The sequence below is a fragment of the Hylaeus volcanicus genome, chromosome 3 (assembly GCF_026283585.1).
Source record: "Hylaeus volcanicus isolate JK05 chromosome 3, UHH_iyHylVolc1.0_haploid, whole genome shotgun sequence".
NCBI lineage: Eukaryota > Metazoa > Arthropoda > Insecta > Hymenoptera > Colletidae > Hylaeus > Hylaeus volcanicus.
This window is the reverse complement of record NC_071978.1, coordinates 21,069,619-21,095,028: the sequence shown is the minus strand read 5'-3', so window position 1 is coordinate 21,095,028 and position 25,410 is coordinate 21,069,619. Positions and strand designations below refer to the sequence as shown.

The window sequence follows — 25,410 nt, the reverse complement described above, 5'->3', positions numbered from 1 at the left end:
TTCGTGCAAGACTGAAGCACGCCTAGCATGGAGTACGAATTTAATTATACCGGAATCAAACGTGGATGGGGAGTGGAAACGGGGACATGAAAGTAACGAGACTTAAATTGAAACTACGAGTGCACCCATGCCAAGAACGATCGCGGTTCCGTTTGCCTCGAAGACCAAGAATTAAGTGTTATTGCGACGCTCGCAAAGCTGCAACGATATTGGGCAGAAGATACAAGATTCTTATTACGTTTATGGACGGGGATCAGCTGAAACTATTTGCACAGTCCTCGGAAAGAAACTTTGATGATTGATGCACTCCAGAAAATTTCAAATTTTGCTTTATAGATTCAGAGATATTAGCTTATGATATATTAGTATTTTAGGATAGTATCTAGTATGAACAAACTAGCAATCTGATTAATATCCACACTTAATTGCCACACTTCTCTTGTCAGTCGACAATAGCTCCTATGAAGTTACACTTGTAACGAGCGACATTCCACGCACACACTTTTTATATCTAAAGATCTTATTACAATTTACTATCAAAAAAGTTGATTTCTTTGTACCTCATTGGTGTATTCAACGTGTTAAAAGCTGCTCGCAGTAGCACAGTTCGTTATTGATCGGACGGCGCTAGAGAGAAGTCGCACGATCATTGAATTCGATTTCAATGTTTTGCACTATTTTCAAAGTGTGCTCGACACTATGATATTGCCGATGAGGAAATTTTCTAGGTGAAGATGAAACTGTGCCTTTGTTAATAATTTTTATTCGCGCTGGAACGGTTGCTCGATATTATATTAATGACATTCTGTAATTAAATTCTTCTTACGAAACAGGAGAAACGTGACTTGATCTCGGCAATTAGAGTGCTTAGTTAATAGTAATTTTATATTAACCTTATAACTACGGAGCGCGCCATATGGCTCTATCGTAGGATCATAAGCTACTGCGGAACATGCATATGGTGCGCGTTTCATTTCTTTTTAATAATTATTTGCAAACCTCCCTAAATGAATCTAAATTATTTCAGTTTCATCGTTTCAATTCTCTTATTTCCACACTAACAAGTTTTGTTGTTAGTCACGTAGTTTCTTCTTGATTTCAGGCTACCATAATCAGAAAATTAAGACACAGAACTAAATGTTTGAAGAACGAAACTCGTATTCCAAGAAAACTCTGTCCAGTTATTCATGGTAAATAAAGTTTCGCTTTCTTATTTATTTATTCCGTCGAATTGAACTATTTCAATTTATTTAGTGGTTCAGAAACCAAATTTTACTCAAATGTTGATATCGATATTTGTGGTCGCACCTGCCCTGCCACTAATGATGGCACAGATGCACTGGAACGATAGAATATCGCCGTGACGTGATCGCAGTGGAAACGGCCGTTACTCGTTAGACAACGTAGCTTGGTCTATTATACGTTTTACTCGCAATATTATTGGGCCGCTAGATCAATCGTGGTTATTGATGTTTCAACGTACATACACGGTACATAGACTTTTCCATTAATGGAGTCTTGCTATTATGCGAATATGAATACTATTTTTAAACATTGAATTTCGCACGAAATAAATGTTTTACAATGAAGTAGTAATATAATAGAAGCAAACCTCTCTGTGAGGTGGGTTTTGCAGCTTTTACAAATGTTTACAAAAAACTTTCACGCGATTCGAATAAAATACATACAGTCGCGGGCTTGCCATTGCATTTTGCACAATTCAATCGAGAAATATTCTATTTTAACTATTATCTTTTGAAACGACTTCCACGAATGAATACTCTAGAAACTATTAAACTCAACTCCACTGTGGTTTCGTGTAGATATTAATATATGTTTAAGATAATTCCACCTCGTGTGTCTTTTTCATTTATTAAACAAACACGAAGCGACTCCGCTCTTGTTTATCTTTTATTCCTTATTCGAAATTTCTACCCAGATAAGATGTTTGCTTGTCGCTGATCCAAAGCTTTCGAGGGTCACTGACCGATGTGTACATGGCGGAAGGTTTAATAAGCTTACGGCAAACACCTGTCTTCGATTTCAAACTGTACGACCAGAAGTGCTGATGGTATTCTACCCTTTGGCTCACGTCCGCAAACGTGTCCACTACCGCCGTGATCCAATTCGATACTCATCTTATCGTTTCCCTGACAGGAAGGCTGACAAGTAGTTATTCCAGTCACAGTTTCATTCGATTTCACTTAAAAAAAAAAAAAAAGACAACGAAGAGCTCTAACCACTCTTGGACCTCTCCGTTCAGGTCTTCGATGGATCGTCGTTTCTTCGTTAAACACTCGAGTTAATTCCACACAGCGTAATGAAGAAATTCCTCAAAACTTGTTTCCCCTCCGCTCCCAGCCATTTCAATCTCGCGGCGATTATTTCTGCCGGGCGTTACGTCGTCCGTCAAAAAGTTTTCATTAAAATTTCGCTGAAAACAATCTTTTTCGCGGGCAAAAAATTATCTTCGCGTCGCCTGGGCAAGTTGCTTTATTAAAAATTCTCTTCTACTAGCCGGAACCCGTCGACGTAACACTGAAATTTGCATTCCAAGCGCCATAAAGTATTCGTGAGCGTATTTTTCTAGCTAATTTAACGGCAACGTGCTGCAAACGAATTGCAGGGATTTTTTTTTTATCCTCCTTTACTACAGAGATAGAGAATTCTGATGAAGCGTTCGACGCGAATGTCTCCATTATCGACGCGTTTGTGGATAATCATCAGTTCGGATAATAATAAAAACTTTCTGGCAAATGAAGTATTCGTCCATCACTATTTCGAGCAGTGTTTCCTTTTTTTTTTTTTCAAAGACAGTGTGCCGCAGTCAGAAGACGCCAGTAGCGTTTCGCTTCCTCTCGACCCCTACGACACGCAGGGATCGTTACCAATTTCTGAAACGGCATGAATATTCACATGCTGGGCTTGTTTATGTTTGGATTTACATACGCGAACATTTCCGATAGTAGGGGGAAGTCGTCGCGCTCCGAAACAATGCTCCCGTGCACGCGTTTAAATATTAATAACGACACTCTTCTAACGACAAAATGTGTACGTTTGGGAAACAGCGATGAATTTAAAAATAAAGCGATAGTAGACAGAAGAAGATGGAATCTATCAAATCGTGACAACTGCATCCGTAACAGGAAAAATTGTGAAATAAAATAACACAACTGATCTCATTCTTCAAACACACTTGAACTGCGATATACGTTTCCTGTTACCCCTACAACGACGACTAAAGACGACATTTCATTCCGGATCTGTGGTATTGAATGTCCTCGTCGAACTCTGACAAGTAACGACTTTATTGTACCGGAAGTTATACGTCTTCCGTCGGAATCTATCTCGCGATACAATTTTACCGGCATCAAAATGATTTCTATAGCGGAGTGATCGCTTATTTCGTTGAACACTATCGTTATACTTGATCAGGGCTGTTCAACGTAAGTGGCCCCGCCGAACTAGCGTGAAATATGTACATCAATTTATAAATCCGGAACGAATTCGCCGAAGGCGAGGTGAATATTGTGTTTAAAAAATCAGTGGTTCATCTCTTTCCTTTGTGAAATCTCTGTGTCAGCAAAAGATGAAATTTCTACGATATCGACTTTCGCGACGTTTATTCGTCGAAGGTAGCCTCCGCTTGCTGGTTGTTCCCAGCTTTGAAAATTAATCACCGAAGCGGTGAATTCTGCGAAGGAAATCCTTTCGCCCGGAAAACATTAACGGAGAATTAACGTTATTCAATTGAGGTCTGCGGTTTCCAGTGTGCAAGCTTTCGTCCTAGCTCCGGAAGGAACGTAAAATCCGTCCGCTCTCCAAACAAATCATAAAATTAGACGACATATCTGTACTATATATTTACTTTAATCTTATTAAGCGGTGGAAATGTTGATCTTTGTTTCGGAGTACCTCGAAAACTAGTGAATAGATTTTCGTGGGACTTTTATTGAAAGCCTCGTTTGAAATTAAACAATCATAGGGTAAAATCAATGAAATTCTATTGATGTCTTTATTTTTATATTTGTATCCTCATTACATTCGTAACGAAATAGACAATCGTGCATTGAATACAATAATTAATGTTTGCTCCATATAAACGTGAATGCCAAAGGATTAAGTACGAAACCAAAATCCTGAATGACGATAGTAGAGCATAAAATTGAAGTCGTAGAACATTCTCCTTTGTAACATCTCCTCTTTAATACGTACCGCAGTCACGTTTTCCTTCTTATTGACTATACGCGTAAGAATAGGATCCCAGAGCGAGCGCTTCGACCCATCCCTTATATCCTCAAACAAATATTTTCACGACCTCTCGCAACGCGCATCAGTGTTCTACGAAGGTATCCGAGTGTAATGTTCGAAGGCAGTTGTACCGTGAAACGTTTAAGAATTCTACACTCTTGCAAGTCGTGAGCAGACCTTCAATATCCAAGACGTTCGTAAATTATACATAACGCGACGAAATTGGACAAGGCATGTTACACAACTGGGGCGATTTTATTTCATTTCTGTAGCTACAAAAATTTCGTGCAGATCTGATTATGATCTTTTTTTATTCATCGATTGTATCTCAACACCTTTGCACGCAGGATAACGAGAGAAATCAATTTATGTAAAACAATCTATACCATCCTATTTGAAACAGCTGTAACTGCATCTTTCACTCGTGAGGTCATGTAAAGTCACGTAAATTTTCTCTTACTATTCAACTTAACTCCATCCTATTCTCTTCCATCCGCAGTAAAGAAGCTCGCAACATTTATCTCGTGCACTCCATATTCCAATAGGACCATAGAACAGAATATTGCGATACGAGATTCTCTTCGAGAAACAACCCAACATTATTCATGCAATCTCGCGTAGGATCGGTTAACGCTTGCCTGCGTTCAAAAATCGGAAACTAGAGTTTCTTAGTTTTGTCTCCAATCTCGGGAAACGCTGGAATCTTCGAATAAAAGTTGCAAATAGTATTTGCATCGGAAAGTAAAGTGGAAGCGATCGTCGTCGGGTCAGAGGGATCCGTTTCTGGAAAGGTAGCGCAGGAATGCGTTGAAAATAGGTCGGGGGGAATGTCTCTCGCTCCCTAAGGAATATCGAGTGTGTTGGCCCGGAGATAAGATGCTCGTTACAGGAGTTGGCAAACCACCTTCTTGCCAACATTCGCGACATTTCGAAATCTGCTCGAACGTCCTTGACATTTGACTCCGTCTGAGAACATCCAAGGGATTCGCGCTCGTTTATCACCAAGAGACAACGCACGAAATTTGCGATGCAAAGGACCGATGTCGCGGCCGTGTTATTATTATTTCTTCTCGTGCCAAGACAACGTAGGTTCCGAAGGCGCGACTGGGAACAAGAGTCCTTTATAGTCGGCTAACAAGGGAAGTTCTAGGGTTTTGCAGAGGTTCAAGGTGATGCGAAGACTCGCAATTTCTTTAAGGCGTTGTTCTCATCTCTAAAACGGCATCGTTGCTAAAACAAAAATGGGCACGTGGACTATATTACCGGAAACTTTCACGCATTTTGTGGCCTTGAGTTGGGGGACTTCAGTTATATGAAGGCAGTTTGCTGAATGGTGAAGTTGAGGACAGAGATATAGTAACCCCTCATTCTTCTAATTAATAAAGAGATGTAAGCGTCCCAGTACCTACTGTATTCAGATATTACAGTACCCTGAGTATACTGTTCCTTTAAAAGGACTGTAGTAACATTTGTGTGAATTTTGATGCTGAATTTTATACAACTACACTTCACAAGGACTTGCATCGTTCGATCGAACCTTGCAATAATACACCGTTCAGATAATAGACATTCAAAAAACGGAAGCTCTGGTATAACTGTATCAATAGCCAAAGGATAATACATCCTGCGCCAAGGACACGAGGAGATTACTCGAGAACCATTGAAATATGAAGGTTGAAAACAAATATGTTTTTGTTGATACAGCGACGGGGATGCGTTCTTTGACGAAAATCCATGCATCCGTGATCGCGATGCGTTTAGGCGAGGTCGAAGAGAATTCTCTGTTATTTGGAATGAATTGAAAAATTCAACTACAGATATCATTGAAACTGGCCGGCGTATCGCACCTCTGCCAGTCGCTGAAAAATATCCAACATTTTGTGTTTCCAGTTTTCTCAAAGCTGACTAAAGTATCTTATCGTTAGAATAAAATGAAGCAATATCCGACGACGATAAGCACGAAGATCCTTTGCTCGCGATGAAATACGACGGGGAAATGACGTCAAGAAGATGGCAAACCAAGCACTTCGAAAGAATGGAAAAGGAGATGCTACCGATGTGGTCACTTTTCTGCTTTTCTTTTTAGCTTCGTTTAATCTAGTTTTATTTCGTTTTGATTGACTTCATACTAGTACAACCCAACCACGAGTTAAAGTGTTGTGCATTTCAAGAATTTTTATTAGACCTCCCTCAGCGATATGAAAATATTCAGTGCAAAAGCATATTGTAATTATCTCCCTAATCCAACGCCAATGGAAGACCACACACTTCGAGGTAAAATGAAGCGAGAGAGTGCACCCGTCTAAAAGAAACGGAAAGCTTTTAATGACATTTATTCGTCTGGATATCGCGCAATTTGTAAGGAAAATAGTAGAACGACGACTCGTCAAATAGCGTCGAATCGATTCTTCGAAGAAGTTCATTAATACAGTTTGTATATTGATTGCCCGTTCGCGTCGAATAGAATTTAATTACGAAGCTCATTTTCATGGCAAATATCTCGACGGTGGACAACGTCGTCTTGATTGAAACCGAAATTCGATTACGTTAAGAACGAAAGTCATTCGATCGCGCAACAAAAGATTCGTTCTTCCGCCGTCATTCCTCGTACATCGGAATCCATTACCTGCAATATGTATGGTAATTCGCGCTACGAAGAGAGTCCAACGGGCTGTAAGACGTCTTCGAAGGGAAAACGTTCTTGGATTAGAGAAGATCTCGATCTATCTGGCTCGACAGGAGAAATCGTTCAGTCGATTCGGGAACTCGACTTTCGTCTGCTGAACAAAAGGGAAAAGGATTGGGAGAAAAAGGGAGCTTTTTTAACCCTTGTAGAATCGAAGGCTGAGGCCTTCTGGACTCGATGAAATTAGGTGGATTTAAAGTATTCTCTGTAAATATTGATGAGCACGAGACGAGACGAAACGAGATTTCTACGATCTCGATCTTGATCTCGAAAAATTTCGAAACATGCATATCGATCTCGAATTTCCGACAATTTCGAATCTGTAGTTTAAATACACAACTTGTCGTGAAAATTGACTACCATTTTGCGATAAAAATATATTAATGTTAATACGTAATTTATACAAATAAGTTTTTCTGAAAACTAATTATTTATTCTTGCTAATCTAAATCTAATCTCACTTTACACTTTAACACTTTACACATTACACTTTGCGCTTTGCACTTTGCACTTTGTAAATAGAATCGAAATGGAACACAGTAATCGTAAGAAATTTGTATATATCGTTATATCTATTAGCTGGAATAACTAAAAATTAATTTCTGATAATAGTTACATTAATTATTAACAATGTTTGTTCAACCAATGATCGAGAATATGACTTTGCTGTAATATTACACCGCATGGATAGCGGTAGACGCTTTTTCTAAAAATATTCAAACTCATTACTAACCAATAGAGATCGAGACAAGATCGAGATTTATCTCGTCTCGTGCGCATCGCCATCTGTAAATAAAAATAACACGTTTGATTGCAATTTGTCCATTTCAATTAATATAAAATTCATAAACTGAAGAGACTACCTTGGAAATTAAGTACGAGCTACCCTGATAGTACCAGAGGAAATTTAATTAAAATAAACGAGGGTGCGTAGTTTTCCCATTCATCATTCCACTGACCTACAAGTTTACAATCGTTATATCTTCAAAGTTCGCTGAAAGTTCTGGCACTGGTACATTTGTTTCGCCTCCTCTTCGCGTTTTTTTATGTATTATATGCGCTGAATATTCTATCATCTACGTATCTTTGTTTCTCGCCTCGTTTCATACAAAATTCACTCGAGGTATATCTTAAATCCTACGACCTTGTCGTTGTTCTGAGTACGTATATTCGCGTACGCGTTTCTGGACGGGCGAGATTAAAGTCGCACGAATCGCCAAGGGAAGTCATAGTCTTTTGTTTATTTCTCAAGTGTTTTTCCACGGTCCAGTGCTAATCCTGATCGCGTGCTCGAGCGTTGACAAACGCGTTCCGCGGGATAATCAACGATCTCGCGACGCTCCAAACAATGTGCCCGTGGAATTTAGGTGCTAGCGATAATTCAGTTTGCCTGGCTTTGTTTAAAATTTAAACCTCGCCGAGGCTGAAGAGGAAAATTGAAATATCGCGACGGAACCAAGAGCTACCATGCTACTCAGCGCGAGAATAAACGTTAAGAGCGAGGCGACTGTGCTCGAAGATAGTTTAAATTAATTTCATTACGGCGGACAGCACGGCCGCGGAAGAGTCTCAATGGCGTCGCTTCCTTCGCGCTCTGTGCGCCCTTAATACAACAATCTCAGCAGGATAACTCCGCTCTTTGACGCTGGATGCCGATTGTCGCGAGAATAGGCAATCGAGAAGTCCTCACGGAACTCTGCGGCAAATCGAATTAGGGGATGGAGCATCGATGAGAAATGAATCTCTTGTCGGGCTAACGATTGTATATTCTTGGAATTTGTTGGTTTTCAGGATCGAGAGTCGGAAATCCTCAGATTTTGAGAAATTCTCACAACTAAATTATGGCGTTCTTAATGAAACGATTGTGGTACTTTATTGTTCCGTTTGAATTAACTGTCAGAAGATATACAGTCAGTGTAATACGTATTCGTACAGGAACCATTTGTTTTGAATGGGTTGCTGTACGAATACTTCTTATACTGACTGTACTGAACGTAATTTATTGAAGATTGGGTCAGAAAATAAGCAGAGAGTTCTTCAGTCCCTTATAGGAATATTATAGCATCAGGCACCCTCTACTTAATAGTAATCTAAAATTCTAAGTGTTTAAAAAGGTACCTCGATGTTTTACACTACAAGAATGGTCTTTTTCGATTTTTCGACTACCATATAATACCACCTTACGAAAAGCTGCATAGATTAATGCCTCGCTGTTCCATTTAAAAGGAATGAAGATGACCTTTGCACCTTCTCCACGCCTCCACCTACCTGATTACAACCCTATTCCGCGAATCGATTTCCGTGGGTCACCCTGTATAAATTAGAATGTGGATAAACGAACAATATCTCCGGCGCTTGTTCCCTTTAGAAGGAAAATGTCGCCCTCGCACTCGTCCCCCTACTTCATTTAAACCGCAACGATTAAACGAAATCCTATTAACGCGAGCCACTGGAACGATAATACAAAACGCTAGCACAATAAACACAAAACGTTGTCGTGGCGCGCTCGCCGTATTTGTGTCATCGCGTTGGTCACGTAGTTGGGATTAAAACGTCCAGTTTCGCACAATTTCCAAATTTCGTTAGCATCGATCCAACGGAAGGCGTGTTTCTCTAAATGTCGGCTCAATCGAGTCGCGATAAAGGAAAACAGAAAGTCCGACATGAACTTTAGAACCGTTTGTTCCAGTTCGAAATTAAAATAAATACGCCTGACGAATTTCTCCGAACTTCGGCTACTTATTAACGCCGTCCGAATAACCTCTCGCCTTATTCTATTTTGGCGAGCAGCACGATTTGCATGTTACAACGGGAAAAGTTGGCTCGCTGCTGTGTTCATTACGCCCACCATGCATTTCGTAGTTACATCGTTGCGCCATGGTAACAACGGATTTCGTGTTGCGTTTGTGTTTCCGCGACACAGCACCGTCGCTGCCTTTAATCAGTGTAAAGCGAAACAATCGTTAGATCCTGCAGGTGGATAATAAAGTTCGACACGATTTGGACCGTTCGTACAGCCCCCGATGGATGTTGCCCCGTCGAACTGGCACATAGAACGGTCTAGGACCTCGAAGGATGAAATATTCCGTGTACCACGTACAGGAACGCGAGGAAAACGTCGTGGGTAATTAAGAAATTTTGCACGACGTGGAATTACAAGCGTTTACATCGCGATTTGCAGGTTATCTCGACGCGAGCACTGGATGAACAGGTTACCGAAGTGGAAGACACGATCTCTCGTAACAGGGTAGAGCTTTTATTTCTCATATTTTATTCGTGATCCGTTAGGGAAGAAATGTTTCCTTATTGCTGGTTGAAGGTTACTCGATGAGGGCCATCCAAGGACACGGAAAAGCAAAAGTTAGCACAACTTTGTGGACTCGTAGGTGTTGAACGTATCTTGTAAGTAAAGTGCAAGGCGATACGAATCTCGGTTCTTCTCTGTTTGCTTGTAACCTTGACTTTTCCTAATATGATAAAGATGGGGAAAGTGAAATGATTCGTCCCGCGATGTTCACTTTTCCTAAGGTCGAAAACATGACTTGGTTTCAAAACGATTAATCTCAGAATTAAAAAAGAGTTATTCGAAAAAGTTTGAAAACACGAATGCTGAATCACGATCGTATCAAAAATACTTTTTTTTAGCTCCGATTTCACGGATTTATAGGGCACACGTGATTGGAATAGTTGATAAAAATTTCCATCCGTTTCAATCCCCACAGGTACGTAGGCAAAGGTAACCCTTTTTTTTGAGTGGATATGCGTATTACGATCTTCTGGAAAACACAACTCGATTTTGGAAATTAATAATAGAGTAAGGGCAACTCATTCCAGGAAAAATATCGAGTAATGAGAGTCATTTTTCTCTATAGTCTCTTCTTTCCCTTTGTCTCTCCATCGACTTCGTGGAACAGCTGGAAACGCTGGTATTTGCTATTCCAAATGAATGGAGCGTACGATATTATTGAAAAGTAACTTCACATAAAAATGAGCTTTCCTAGAACCTAATAAACTCGACCTTCTTATTATTGCATTTATTTATCTCAAATTACTTTGCGATAATATTGCACCTTTCAAGGTTGTGTCCTTGCAGAGGATAAAAGAATAATTTGATTTACATTTATTTGCAATATAGAATAGCTGCGCGTTTTATTCCACGGAATAGTTTCCGAGCGAGGGTCGTTGATTATTTAATCATGCCATACATTACAGCTACGTGTCAGGGGCAGAATTGACTCTGCTAAAAGCGCGCTTCATTAACTGGTTCATTATCGGGGATTATCGGGAACGCACTTGTGAAGTTACAAAAGGACGCTCTTTTTTGGTCGATAGTCCTTTTATCCGTGCAGTTCGCGGTATCGACGTCGGAAATTGCAGCCAGTCGTGCGCGTTATATTCCATTTACCTTATCAATGGCGATTGTTGCTGTAATCTGGACGCGACAAACACCAACCTGCTTGCGAAATTATCGTACATCCCCTTTAAGCGGCTCTGGTATTTACGAGGCACGTGTACGATTACATAATGAATTACCTGGAAACGTATATGTAATACAATTTGAAATCGATGCAAATCCTACATCGATTACAGGTGAAGTAGATGCGTACAATAAACAAAAATGGTCATACGATACAAAGATCAACTCATATAATTTATTTTTTCCGAGTGAAAGTAATCTCGACCTTTTTTATATTAAAATTTTATATCGTATACGTTTACTTCTATTTTTATTTGTTGTTAGAAAGCATCTAAATTAGCAGACGATAAAAACTGATGGTTTGAAACTTATATTCAATATATCATCATACGTTTAAACAATGCTTCTTCGATTACATATCGTAAAGTCTGAAATCTTCCTCAAAATACATTTGACGATTTCCAAGATTTCTATCAAGCTTTAAAGCTTATACCCACGGTTTACCTCTGTTCCGTATATCGTAAGCAACCGGAATCATAATTCCTTGTCTTGTCAGACGTCTACTTCGCTTATCAAATCACAGAACTCTTAATGGAAGATAACGGCTTAACAGCATCCCTATTGGAACCAGATGAACTATGTCAAGATGCTTAGATGCAGCTACGCGGACTGTTTCGTACGAGCCAGGCGGTTTCATGCAATCCAGTTACAATAGTTGGATTGACGATGAACCATTGCTGCCTGTCTAACTTCGAATTAAGTTCGGATTAAGAATGATGCAAGTGGTCGTGTTCAGCGTTGTGCTTAAAATGGATCATCCGATCGACGCCAAACTTTCTCTTCACCTAACGATCGATGTAATATTAAAGCTGGAAACGCTGATTACGTACAAACCCTCTATTTAAAGGCAAATATACGTCTTTCATCCTGGCTTGATATTTTGTTTTTCTTGCAAGATATTTATATACCAGGAACGAAAAAAGAAATAATTACCGACCCCGCAAAACTGAGAACGATCGACAGCGAGGACAATAATGATCGAAGAAACTCGATACGAAACCCTTTCTCCGCCATCGTTTTCACTTAAGGTGGAAGTTCACGTTACGATGCCTGGAGAATCTCGAAGCTGCACCCGCGACTAATCCCTCTCGTTGAGCCTCGAGTATCAAAACAAAGCATTATATTTGAGAATCGATATTCCTGGGATATATCGCTCGAATGGAGTTCGACATGTCAGTGTCAGGCATGATTGACTGATTTCACTGGTAACTACGTCTTGAGAATATTCGATTAGCAATTACTTTAATTTATTTGTACGTTACGAGTACACTAATAAATTAACAAAAACGTAGATTTCGTATATTTATGAAGACATCACTGTTTCTGAGAAATGACTCACAAGGCTTATTCTTCTTGAAAAACTGAATCGAAAATGTGCAATGGAATTTCTCGTTTAAGAGCTTCACGTGTAAAATAATCGAATTAATATGTCTTCATGAACGCGTCTGACTATGTCCGGCTATTTCTACTAGCGCTGGCCCTTCCAACTCAATTATCGAGGCTAGCGCTGCATTACCCGTTTCAACGAGTTCTAACTATTCAAACGATAGGTCGATGAGAAGTAGATAACACCACAAAAAGCAATTACGTTTGCAAAAGCCAACGTAAATAGTAAGAACGAATAATGATCAACCGCGACAGTCGAGTCGTAACAAAGTGTCTACTTTCAGAATCGATTCGATTGAAATTTTTTCACGAAGTGGGCTTTGTTTGTTTAATCTTCTAAACATATCAACACGCATACCATATGCCAAACATCATTCGTGGAAGCAAAATTGGCGTTAAGACCTCGCGCAACGTTTAAGCGACAATCGTTTCGTAATAGTACAGAGCAATATGGCTTATTACGTTAATGAGGAATTTGCGGGACTTCATCTTTTCTAAGGATACGAAAGCATTGTAAGCACTGCCTTGAAATTTTCCGTCATTATGCTTCTAGACTTCGCGGAAAAAATAAATGGGTTCTAGCGATGCAAGTGCGTGAAGAGGAGCATTCAGAGAAAGCCAGTTGAATCTTGCTCGAAGGTCGAGACCCGTGCAAAGTAGGAAGGAGGCGATTCAAGGTTGAAACAATTCAATTAAGGTAGATTTCGCGTTTGTTCAATGCATATTTATATTTTCCGTCGCAATGAAAGGATATGAATATTTAATACTTCAACGGAGTTGTTGTTTGTCGCGGCGTTTCTTCTTGGAATTTCCGATGACAGGAATCCCATTGTCGTCGGTAAATACGTCCTTTATTCGTGTTTATGCAACATCACAGCGATTGATATTTCTCCGTTTCCTTTGCCATCTTTATGCGAGACTCATAAAATGGCGCACGCCACGTGGGCCCGTTTAACGAGGAACGCTTAAGAGCCGGAAATTTTTGCAAAGGAACAGACGATCGTATAATAAATCAGAACGAGAATTAGTATAAGTTAAGGTTACTGTTCCTTCCACGTCATCGAGCAAAACGAGATTCAAGGAAGATGTAGGTGTTATTGTGCGACGAGGAGTTTTATCTTGCAATGTTTGGGCTCCTTTCTTTAGAACTTTTCCATTTTGTCTGTTGAAGCGAGGTCTGGTAAAAATTTAACAAGCACCAGTTGTACACTTACGCAGTTTTATCATTTAGATCTTCAGACCCTCTGAACTTGCCATCGTGTAGGGAACGTTATGATTTGGGGATTTCTCAGTGCTTCAGGAGTTAGTCCACTGTTGAGAATTAAAGATTTATAAGTCGTCTTAAAGAAAAATTTACTCCTCCGTGTAGTACGAGCTGAATATCTCAGCACGATGACCATTTCGTTTCCATTAGCCCATCGAAATTAATTTGGCCACGAAACTCAATGATCTCTAAACGATCAGTCTATGTTTATTTAAATCTACCCTTACGAGAAAGAGTGAAGAAGTATCCTTTGATCGTAAAGCCTCCGTCGTGTGTACTTAAATGCAAGCGCAAAGACAGAGATGCGAAGGGAAAGGCGGCTGCGAGCATAGATAATACACAACAGCTTCCTCAAAGTGTACCCGTTAACCGTGATTTAAAAAAGGAGAAGAAAATCCCTTTTTTGCTCGGCCGGGTCAGAGTCGCGGTATGCAAAGGACGCGCAACTGTGAAAACACTGCGGGTAAGGGGAATTTTTGAATGGGTTCCTTTACGGCGAATTTTCTAGAATTTTTTTAGTACTTACCATCGAGTAAGTACCATCGAGAGTTCAGAGGGTGCTGGCAGCTTTCTAAAAAGTTATGTTTACATATTTTATCCAGAATGCCTTCTCACAATCTACATCATAACTGTTTTAATTGCATGTAGGAAACGTCGTATAGTTTAAGTCACGTTACCATCGAGAGTTCAGAGGGTGTTGGCAGCTTTCGAGAAAGTTATGTTTACACAAGTTGGCGAGAGAACGTGAGAAGACTGCAGCGTGAGTTCTGTCACGTACACTGAGGGGTTTTGGACAGACTTCATATCCGGCATGTGGTCGACCGGGATCACACGCCCAGGAGAAAGAGACCAGAAGTGAAAAGGCATTCCTTTAATGAAACGTAGTATTCAATGTAGCTACTCGAGCGACTTTAAAATAAATGTAATCTCTCTATCACTCCGTGCATGAAGCAACGGCAAAATCTCTAAATGATTTTTGGAAAGAGTAAAAGTGGAAGACTTTGACAATATCAACCCTTTAATTCCCATATTATTTACAAGCTACGAAAATAATTTATTTGGAAATAGAGAGAAGACATGTTTTGACACATATTATTGTATGTACCGTGTGACAAACGGTGGAAGCAAATATTACAGCATGATTTAGACCGAACAAATCCCCAAATAATGGTTCCATCATGCCAATTACATTTGGAATACATAGTTTCTCTCTGTCTCCCACGCACTTAGGTACGCACAAACACTGCGTAAATAGATTAGCGAACTGACTGTCATCTAAAATGGTTTATGTCTGATATCAATCATGTATCAATTAGCTATATTGATACAGCCCTTAATAGACCCAAATTTGTAGCTCCTCGATACACAATCGATACCAGGTCTTCGCATAATTCGAGACGTTCTACTTTGCATAATTTGGTATTCCAAGTTATACAAAATCCGGTGTTTCGTACTTGAAATCAAACTTACAATCGAAATAGTCACGACACGAGATTATCCATTCGATATTAGCACGAAACAAACCTGTTCCACCCGGAGGTCAAATAATTAGAATGATTCGATATTACTAGACTGCATGGCAAATGGAAATATAGAGAAAAAGTATATAAAATATTAGTAATAGTATACCTGTTACTCCCGTTTAGATGATAGGACATTCTTCCATTTGAGTTTCTATTTTTCTCTCGTATTTTTAATTTGAGTTTGCATGAATATCCACAGTCTAGTTATCACAAATTGTTGCTTTCCACGTTGAAGGTTGACTGGAAGAGCTGGGGGTGGGAAAAAGTCTGAAACGAGACGCATCGCCACCAGACGAGGAACGTTTGATAACATTTCCCGGCGATCGTCGACGAATCACGCCTAAGGTCGATCAAGGCCACAATCACGGGCGTATCAGTGAGAACCGTGCGTCTCCCTACTGCGCGTCGCGCTACATACCACCCCGAGCCGTGGGGCACGTTCAGTCTCATTCGAGCCGCGGCTGCGACTACTTGCAACCTCAGCGAACGTCTCACCGAAAACAAACGTACATCCAAACGATTCGTTATACCAATACAAGAAAACACTCAGTCGACGGTCAGTTCTATCGAGAACTCGTCGATTGCGTTCGACTGGTGATCACCAGTCGAGAAACCAAACGACAACCGCTCACGCGTGCGGCAGATCGACAGACCGTATCCCGGTCTGATCCATCAACATGATTCCCACGGAAAGGTTGGAGTGTTCGCAGTTGTACCTGGCGGACCCTATGATGGTAAGTCGAACAAAATTTGTTTAAATTACATCTATTTTCTTTTTTTCCTTACTTATTCTTACCTACACGCGAAGAGCCGATTCTGAAGTAACCGCGTTGACAGTGAGACTTTAGACGTCGATCGATTCACCTGCGTCTAGATTTTCTAGGCTTCGTCGATTTATGTGGAATTATTTGAAGTGTCTTGAACTTTAATTGATGGTAGCATACGTTAGGATGGACTCAGGATATCCTGGTATCAGAGCGCAATGGTCTGGATAATGTACGGTTGAAAGTTTCCACGGAACCGAGGGGGACATCTAGATTATTATGTAGGATTAGTTGAATCTGGAGCTCTGTATTCACTTACATAGAGAAATTTAAAAATTGAATTTTCTGTGAAGTACTTAGGTACGTCAATGTTAATGGGGGTTTAAAAGGGTGAACGTCTGATTTGTCTATCGTCCATCTGTCAATGATTTTTGTTTACTCGTTGTGAATTTAAATGATGTCATAGCGTAATTTTCTATCGACTTTGCCGTCGTGTTCTCCTGACAGCAGTGCTCAAATTTAATTCTTACCTTTCTAAAACGTCAATTTTACTATCATTATTATTATTAAACGCTTAGATACTAAAGCGTATAAATTGTTCAAACTCTAGCTTAAAAATTGTTGCGCTACCTCGTCGTTGATACAATTTTTTATACATTTTGTTGAATACTTATGATATAGTTATTACATCCATATTGTACGAATAAAAACAGAATACAACCAGAGGCCTCGTAATATACCTTTAAACGTATCGAAGAAGGCATAAGCGATCTGTTTTGAGAAATAATGTAACTCAACGTGAAATGACGAGCTTAGGGTATAGCACGATGCATCGATCGCGGCAATGGTTATCGCCACGCGTAGTGTTGACTTTTCGTACGGATGTTATTGACATGAGCGCGGAAATAGAAGGGGATAAATAATTTAAGAGGACTCGTCGAGCAGCCCCAGGCACTCGAGGCCTCCGACGCGATTAAAGTCGCCCCTTTTCGGTGGCCAGAGAAAGGACTCACGGGACGAACGCGAACGTTGATGTAACTGCGCGAAAAGAGCTAAATGTATGCTGTTTAATTACGTCTCGTGTACAGGACGTCCTTTTGAAGAGACGTCTGTAAACAGAGGGACTGCTTGGACGTTGACCCAGTTCTTGGTGCGCTCGCGAAAGCCATACTCCAATTGTGTTAATTTTCATTGGCATAGCGTCCCCGTGGCTCCAGTTTCAATGGAGAAACGAGACTTTTTCGCTGCAGAAAGAGACCCCCCCCCCCCCAGGTGCAACTGGGTCAAGTTCGTTAATGTTTCACGGATTTTAGTGCGGTGTCCATAGCAATCCTTTCCAAACAGTTTCAGTCGCCGAGTAATGTCCGTTTCGCGATATATTTGGGAAATACTTCGATTATTTCATTACTAACTGGCTTTTAAAATATTTATTTGATTCCTGAAATAAAAGTATACTCGCTCTACTCAGTGTAAGAAATGTTCTGTGCACGTGCGCTTGAACAATCTTCCAGCAAATATGTAAACACATTGAAAAGAAATAATTGATTTTGAAGAGTCTCAGAAAGACATTGAAAAAAAGATTGCCCTTGCTAGATGCTCACCCTTGAAAGCAATTTAAATTATGAAACGAAAGAGGGCAATTAATAGACCTTTTTCAGTTAATCATCGAAGAATGCAGCTTCGAAGAATACATTGCTCGATCGTAGGTAGAAGATACGTACCTGTTTGTAGCTTTCATACTGCAGCGCGTAATTGAGTTTAATGAGTCTGGGCAAAACATGTACAAAGCTCCGAGCGAATAAAATTTGATTAGCGACACAGACAGAAAAATATGGCGCAATCATACGCGTTTCATTCTCATTTAGCGCGGAAACCGTTCGTGCCTCGATTGTAATCAAAGTTACTCTACTCAAATTTACTGTTACTTATGCACTTTCAACGGGAGCACTAGAAAGTAACGTAATAGAGACGTTAATATAGTTCGATTCACCCTCGCGTAACCTTTGATAGAAGTTTGAAGGATGACGAACGTGTTTTCTTTCGTTATTACAACGTTCCAGGTGTGACACGCATTTGTTTATCGTAGTTTCAAGCCTAACTAAACATTCTCTAATGATTCCTAGCAAACCCAAAGAAGCTATCAAAATTAATTTACATCGAAATGAAGTCGAATAAAATACAGATCCTAGCCTAAATAAAATATACATTAAATTAATTCCAATTCTCGTCTACGGTGTCCCGTGATGGAAACATTAATAATCGAAAAAGAGTAGGTGTCAAATCGCCGTTCTTCTGTCGCAGCACAAGTCGTCGCGTTTCGTGGAAAGAAAATTAATTAGTCCATCGAGGAAGCTTTATTTCATATTTCTTTTGATAACGAAACGTCTTTCGAATTACTTTTTTCTGCTGGTAAATGCTCGTTTAAAATTCGCAGCAATTAGTTAGCCGACACCCAACTGAATTACGCCGTGAAAGAATATCGAAAAGTCTGAGAGGAGACCATTATCTTCGCGATATGTTTTCAGGTGATTCGGTTGACATAATTTTTCATCTCGGCATGGAAACGAGCAGAAAAATTGTTAATCCCTCCAGCTTTGGTTTACGGAATCTTTGGCACAGATGTAATAATGCGAAATGCGTATTCGTAGCCCACGATAAATTACGCCGAAACGTTTTTCGCGATGTTTCTCTGCCTTCCGCAACATATTTCCGAAGTACTCAGCTTTGATCCTCCGCATTCGGTGCACCGATATTTTATTTGCAGTACTGAATATTACTGAAGGAATCCCGTTGCGCGAATTCTACGCGAGCTTCAAGTAATTTCGAGTTATACGGTTGCGCTCAAGGGTGAAAAATTGTTGCTCCCCGTGCGTATGGTTTTTATTAATTTGGAACATATTTACGCCATCAAACATTCCTTTGCGCAACACACAACTTCAACTCGACCGGAAACTTGTTGGTTTTGTTGGTGTTTAACTTCTGTCAGAATGATGGTTTATTTGTTGTTTTAAATAGTTGCAAGGCCTACTGCAAATGTTAGTTGAAATTAAACTCTTCATTAATCTGAACGAGCGTAGCTTTATTACGAGCTTTATGTCGAGCAGATTTATTTGGTTCTTTTGAGTTATAATGTAAAATGTAACTTTCATCGCGTAATAATTTATTTAAATTGTCTATTATTACTAATTTTGCTTCTTGACTTTCGTATCACTATTTCAGTATTACTTATCTTTAACCTAATGCTCCCCTTTAAAATCTATTTTTGAAAAATTGTATACTTTCTTCCACATCGAAATAAAAACTTAGTCCAACCATTCCTTGAATTTACCACGATATAAAGTAGAAAGAGCTGTAACAAATGGATGTTGCTTCAGACTAATGAGGAGCTTGATTTTATTCAACGAACAAACCATTACTTAAGTCTAGTTTATTCACTCCACCAACACCTAAGCGTCCGTTCCTTGATGTATCGCATCTCGTTCGACTGGAAACACTTCGTTTGCAAGATTCTCCCGGAGCATTAACAAATTTTTTATGTAAACATCGTCTCCATCCTGCTCGCCAGCCATAAAGCAGAAAGGCACGTGTTTCGTGGCATTCTAAGTAGGGTGCGTTGTATATTCCAGTAGAAACCAACCGTAAGCCGTTGAGTCTTATTCACGAAGCTCATCTAAATCTAAATGATATCCGGCTTCCTTTGCATAGCGTCTCTAAGCGCCCTGAACCCAGAAACGGTTTAACTAGCGTGGCGTTACCCTTTTCGGAGCGTTTCCATTTTTTTTTCTATTGCATCTGGCTCCATCCAGCCGGCTGGATGAAATAAGTGCACTAAGTTCTATTTTCGCCTGCATCCTATCGATCGTAGACCACCAAGTCGTGCAGTGTCAGTCACGTATCGCATTTACAGACGGTAAATGCGATTTCGAACCGGTGTTTCTAATACTTTCGAGATTACCGAGTTTCGACGCTGTCAGTGGTTAATTTCGTGCTCGAACCATCGATGCGTGGAACGGATTGAAATGCTCGAACGAATCTCACCGGCTGTGTTCAATCTCGTTGCGTACAATCATTTCATAGTAGGAATATTTCGATTGATACTTTGAATGCAGTCAGTCGTGAAAGCCTTTGTACAATTCATATTTCGATGCTTTGATTTATGTTGTAATGGAAACGCGGTTCGAACTGGAATGATTTTGCACGCAATTTTTAATTTTCTATTTGCAGTAAGAAATAGGTTTTCCAATTACATAGTACGTTACGAAAGATGGAAATGTGTACTGCTCGTGGGAATGTAAAGATTACACACAAAGTTTATATCAGTGCAATATTTTGGAGTTGTTCCCTCTAGGAGATATTAAATGATACGTCGAAGAGTAATTTCGCTTTAGTTGCTTCTATATTATTTTATTCTTACTATAAAACAAAATACATAATAATACTAGTATCCAAATTCTCCATTTTCCCAAGTGTCTCGGAGATAAGTCTGGTACGTTTTCCATATCCGAGTGCTACAAAATCCGCAGTTTAATAATTACAATTTGCCGCGAAGAATTATCCGTGTCCGCTCGAGAGCGTCGAACGAATCACGCCAACGCGTTCCGCATTTACAAATTGACATCAGTTGGGTAATCAAATTAATTATCGTCATTAATATTAGCTCTTTCCACATCAAAGGGAGGATCTTCCTCCAGCGATGTAATCTTGGACACGGGTGCAAACGTAAGGTACATTTTCCCTGCAATTAATGCTTAATAAGTACTCGCAGTCGCGAGTCGCGCTGACAGAAAGCATTCGTTCCGCCAAGAGAATTGCCTGAACGTTAAGAAACTCGAGATCGAAAACCTCAAACGAAAGCTCGCCTCTTCCCATTCACGAAATATACCGTTACCGCAGAGTATAATATTTTCCGAGCAAATTTTTATATACAGCCTCAATTGCTGGAATTAACGAGGAGACTTTTGCGCAATTTTTGATCGCGAATATTACTGGTGTATTCATTGTGGACTGTTTTGTTATGTTACGTGGTCTTTGTGTACGTTATAATTTTTGAAGTGAGTTTTATATCGACTCTAATTTCGAGTTATCCGTACATAAAAGATTGTTCCATTTTGTTTTCTTAAGAATGTTTTCTCTTAGGTGAATGCAAAGTAACTTTAAAATAAATATTCTTAGAGAGAAAACTCTGGAATAATACTGCCTCCGTTTTGAATTAATTTTGACTGTCGAATATCTAAACCACGGGAAGTGTCTTGGCTATCTAAATTACAGACGGGTCTTCTGTATTCACCGCAAGGACGCGAACGTGATATTCATTCCAGTGCTGTGCTTCCTCAGCGAAATCCGTAACGTAATTGTTTTCCAGTCAGGTGAAAAGGTTCTCGTCGCGAACGTTCGCCAGAATATCGCGGATAGATATCTCTATATCGTGCGTACTACCCTTCAGCTGTCATCCCTGTCGTTCGCTTGTTAGTAAATCAGACATCTTGCGTCGAAGGTCGCATGTTCATTGGAAGTACAGTTAATTAACTTTTCTACCTCGGAGCGCTAAAAAGCGGCCTTCCTACATGAACGTTTTCCTGAAGCATTATTGACAATGGCGTTTTCAAACCTCGCAGACCTGTTTCGACGCACTTCAAGAAAACATCGATATTTTTTATGGAAAGAGCATCAGTATGTCGTTCGAGATATACCATTCTGAACTTCAATTTTCCAACATCGAATCTATTAATATTTCAACTCCTTCAAATGCTTCTTAAAAAGCTTATTAAATTCCTCTGTTGAGGAATAAAATTAAAAAATAATTAAAGGGCAGCAGTCTCGTATGTTTGGGCTATCCGTGTCGAATATCGAACCATCAACTTGGTCGAATTTTTGGGTAAATATCTTTGACGTCTAAAACTTGAAGAAAACGCAAAGAAAAGGAATCGCTTTATTCTAAAATCTAGAGTAGGAAACCCCATAATATCGTATGCTGGTCCACACCTTCGTGTTATCTACTGCGACCAAATGTTGGGGAACTTGAGTCCCTGTGTGTACCCGAGGTAGCACGTTCTCGAAATTCCGAGAACCCAGGAACATTGTTATGCAAACTTCGTGGAATAAGGCGATCAGGACGAGTTTCCGCTGATACGATTACATTGTCCGTTTAGCCGGGACGTTATTATCATAATTGTGTTTGTCAACACGTTACCGGAGCCACTATCGTTTCCAATTTCAATCACCCTCGATCGTTCCATCTGTAATAAAAGACTTTGCCAGACATTGGGAGTAGATGTGTTTAGAATTGCTACATAGAACACGTTTAAAAGCGATATTAACGATAGTATACATGAGTTTGAGGCACTCTCTAGACTTCAGATGGACAACATTTTTATCTAGGTATATAAAAATATAGGATAACAATTAAGCAATTTATCTATATAATAGAGCGAATTACTTATGAAGTACTTATTAGAGGTTAGTTGAGGTAGAAGTACACGAGTGTATATACTATGTTATACTAAGAACCAGGCTAAATTTTCCTTGCAATAAATAAATGTAAAAATATCGATAACCAGGAATAATACCTGAGAGTACCTAATTGTTGCCAAACACTATATGTTAAATAAACTGTACGTAGTATTTCAAAGCAGAGGGAACCAGATAATTGAAATTTTTAAGAATATTTTATACTGACTCTGCGCAGACCCCTCTATTCCAGACATTAGTAATATCCGCCGCACGAGTATTTTATTCTCCAATTTATTACTCACCGTTAACTACTCTCCACACGCATGCAACAAAAAATGTTTAAATCTCGGTGGATTATCTCTCAGTGAGGAAGCGTTTAGGGAAAAATTTATGAAAGCTACGTATTATTTTTCCTTAATGCATTGTTGCCAGTATTACTCGAACGACGCTGGCCGGCCATATGAATATTCCAAGCGGATTAAAACTTATGTTGCATGTATTGCATGTATGAATTATTTGTAAACCATTAGACTAAAAGCGAGTGCCACTGTGCAGAAATAATGCCGAGCGGATTAGTACAGCGCACCGTGAGCTACACATTTTTAGTGGTTTAAGAAAGAACAACGGTATTTTCCAAATATTTCTTTTTTATTTCAAGAGTTTACGAAAACGATGAATATTCCTGCGTCAAACACGAGCCACCTTGGGTCGTGATTTTTGGTAATATCTTAAATAATAATGAAAGGCATATAATAAATAAGACAAATCCCTTATTCGAAATTTCGCCATCCATTTTCGCCATATTTTTTGGATTGATTTCATTCGATTTAATTCGATTCAGGAAGCACAATGCGCTCTCGAAACTCTGAAACTTTTTTCAACGCTCTGTCTATTTTGTTAGAAAAAAAAGCAATTGGCCTAACCGCGCGATGTACTCCCATCCCGAATGATCCATATGGAACTGCTCTTAGACTTCGAAAATAACCTTCATCGACTGCTTTATACGATTTGGCCTGTATTTGACGCGGATCCAGCTTCCCTAGCGTTGATGGGAATAAATAAATGAAATTTGCGCCGTGATAGGCATCTCTCATCGTTTCAGGGGATTAAAACCCCCGGCGTAAAATTAAATGACCGCGTCCCGGTGACTTTGTAAGGGAATCTCGGCACCGCTGGCCTTCCATTTAACAGAGAGAATGGCATTTGGACGTTTAACAGATGAAGCGCTCGGAGCTTCGTTCGATTGCCTGTGACGGTGATTCTTAACGAACGTGGCGTGAAAACGCGAAAAGCTACGTCGTGTCTCTAATCTTTAGCAACAAGCAAATAGAATTTTTATTACTTATGACATTTTAAAATCGCTACTATAACAACAACAATATGTGACACCCACTTAATTTTCAATTTTTGTACTTCGCGGTTGCAGAGCGTAAAAGTTTGGTGGATTAAAAAATAGGTAGATTAATAACTCTTTACTTAACTATTTAATAAAATGTGTTTTCTTTCAAGGAATCGTTGGGGAACATTTTAAGTTTATGTTTACATGGCAAGTCTTTGCTAGCTGTATACAACGAAACTTAAACAAAAACAGGTTTTCACCTATGTAGCAATAACTTGAACGGCAACAAATAAATGCGGCGTTCGTTAAGGTTGCTATAACATTGCTATTTCAGTCTATCGATTCCAAGCGACTCGTTAAGGCAATTAGCGTGCGAACGATGCGTTCTGCCTCGCCGTCCTCGCCATTTCGCTTTAATTGTCGCGAAGTTAGACCAAAGAAATGAATATCCACGGTTCGGATTACCACTTTTCGCGAGAAAAAAGTTTCCGAACACTGCGTGAAAGCATCGTCGTCGTTAATCAACTCCTCTTTCTTCGTCCGAGGGAGGGGAAATTACGTTTCTCTGGGCAATAGATTTCGTTAGCTCCGACTGAAGGTATTTCTAAGTCTTTCACGTTTCTTCTGGTCTACTTCCACTAAACATGATAAGCACTTATCGAGAGACACAGACAAAGGGATCGTTCCCTTAAAATATTGCGCGAGCTGGACACTTTGGAAAATATGTCTCGCAATTTGTTTGAGGTTTTATTGTTCGTTTCATTTATTTTCAGAAGAATCTTTGGAAGGAAAGCCGTAATTGCATTGTCATATTTAAGAGTATCGTTTAAACCCCTTCCTTCCTACTTACATCAAGTATCCACTTTAATAAACTACGTAAAAAAAAGGACTCATCGTCAGTATTGCAAGAGCAACGAAGTATTTTAATGCTTAACGCTTTGCACTCGAAATTTTCTGATTTCCGTACATTTTTGTCGAGCCTCGCTCGAGATAGGATCGCTAAGGTTTAATATTGTTTAGGACATCCTGACTCTGAAAATGAATTACTCCTGAATGATCACACTGAGGATAAGGATCGAGCTGGCAGTTGTTCAGTTCCCAGAAACCAAAGCCAAAACGAAGTCTCCTGCACAGGTCGCCGCGTGGAGTTTAAAAGAAACCACATCTGTATTTCTCGAGTACCAAGGAATCTAAATTTAACAAAAGTTCCTTCAAGTCGGAGCTCACTTTGGGTGTCGCGAGCAATAGGAAAATGCAGAGGAAGAATTTT

General features: G+C 39.7%; 1 protein-coding gene across 2 annotated transcripts in view; it reads left to right on the top strand.

Moving 5' to 3' along the window:
* The first annotated feature begins 16,064 nt into the window (after positions 1 to 16,064).
* Positions 16,065 to 25,410, top strand: part of LOC128873552 (uncharacterized) — a 42,666-nt gene continuing 33,320 nt past the window's right edge. For both annotated transcript variants that reach the window (XM_054117183.1, XM_054117185.1), the window contains exon 1: positions 16,065 to 16,321. The gene's annotated coding sequence lies outside the window, so the exon portion shown is untranslated. The remainder of the gene's footprint in view (positions 16,322 to 25,410) is intronic.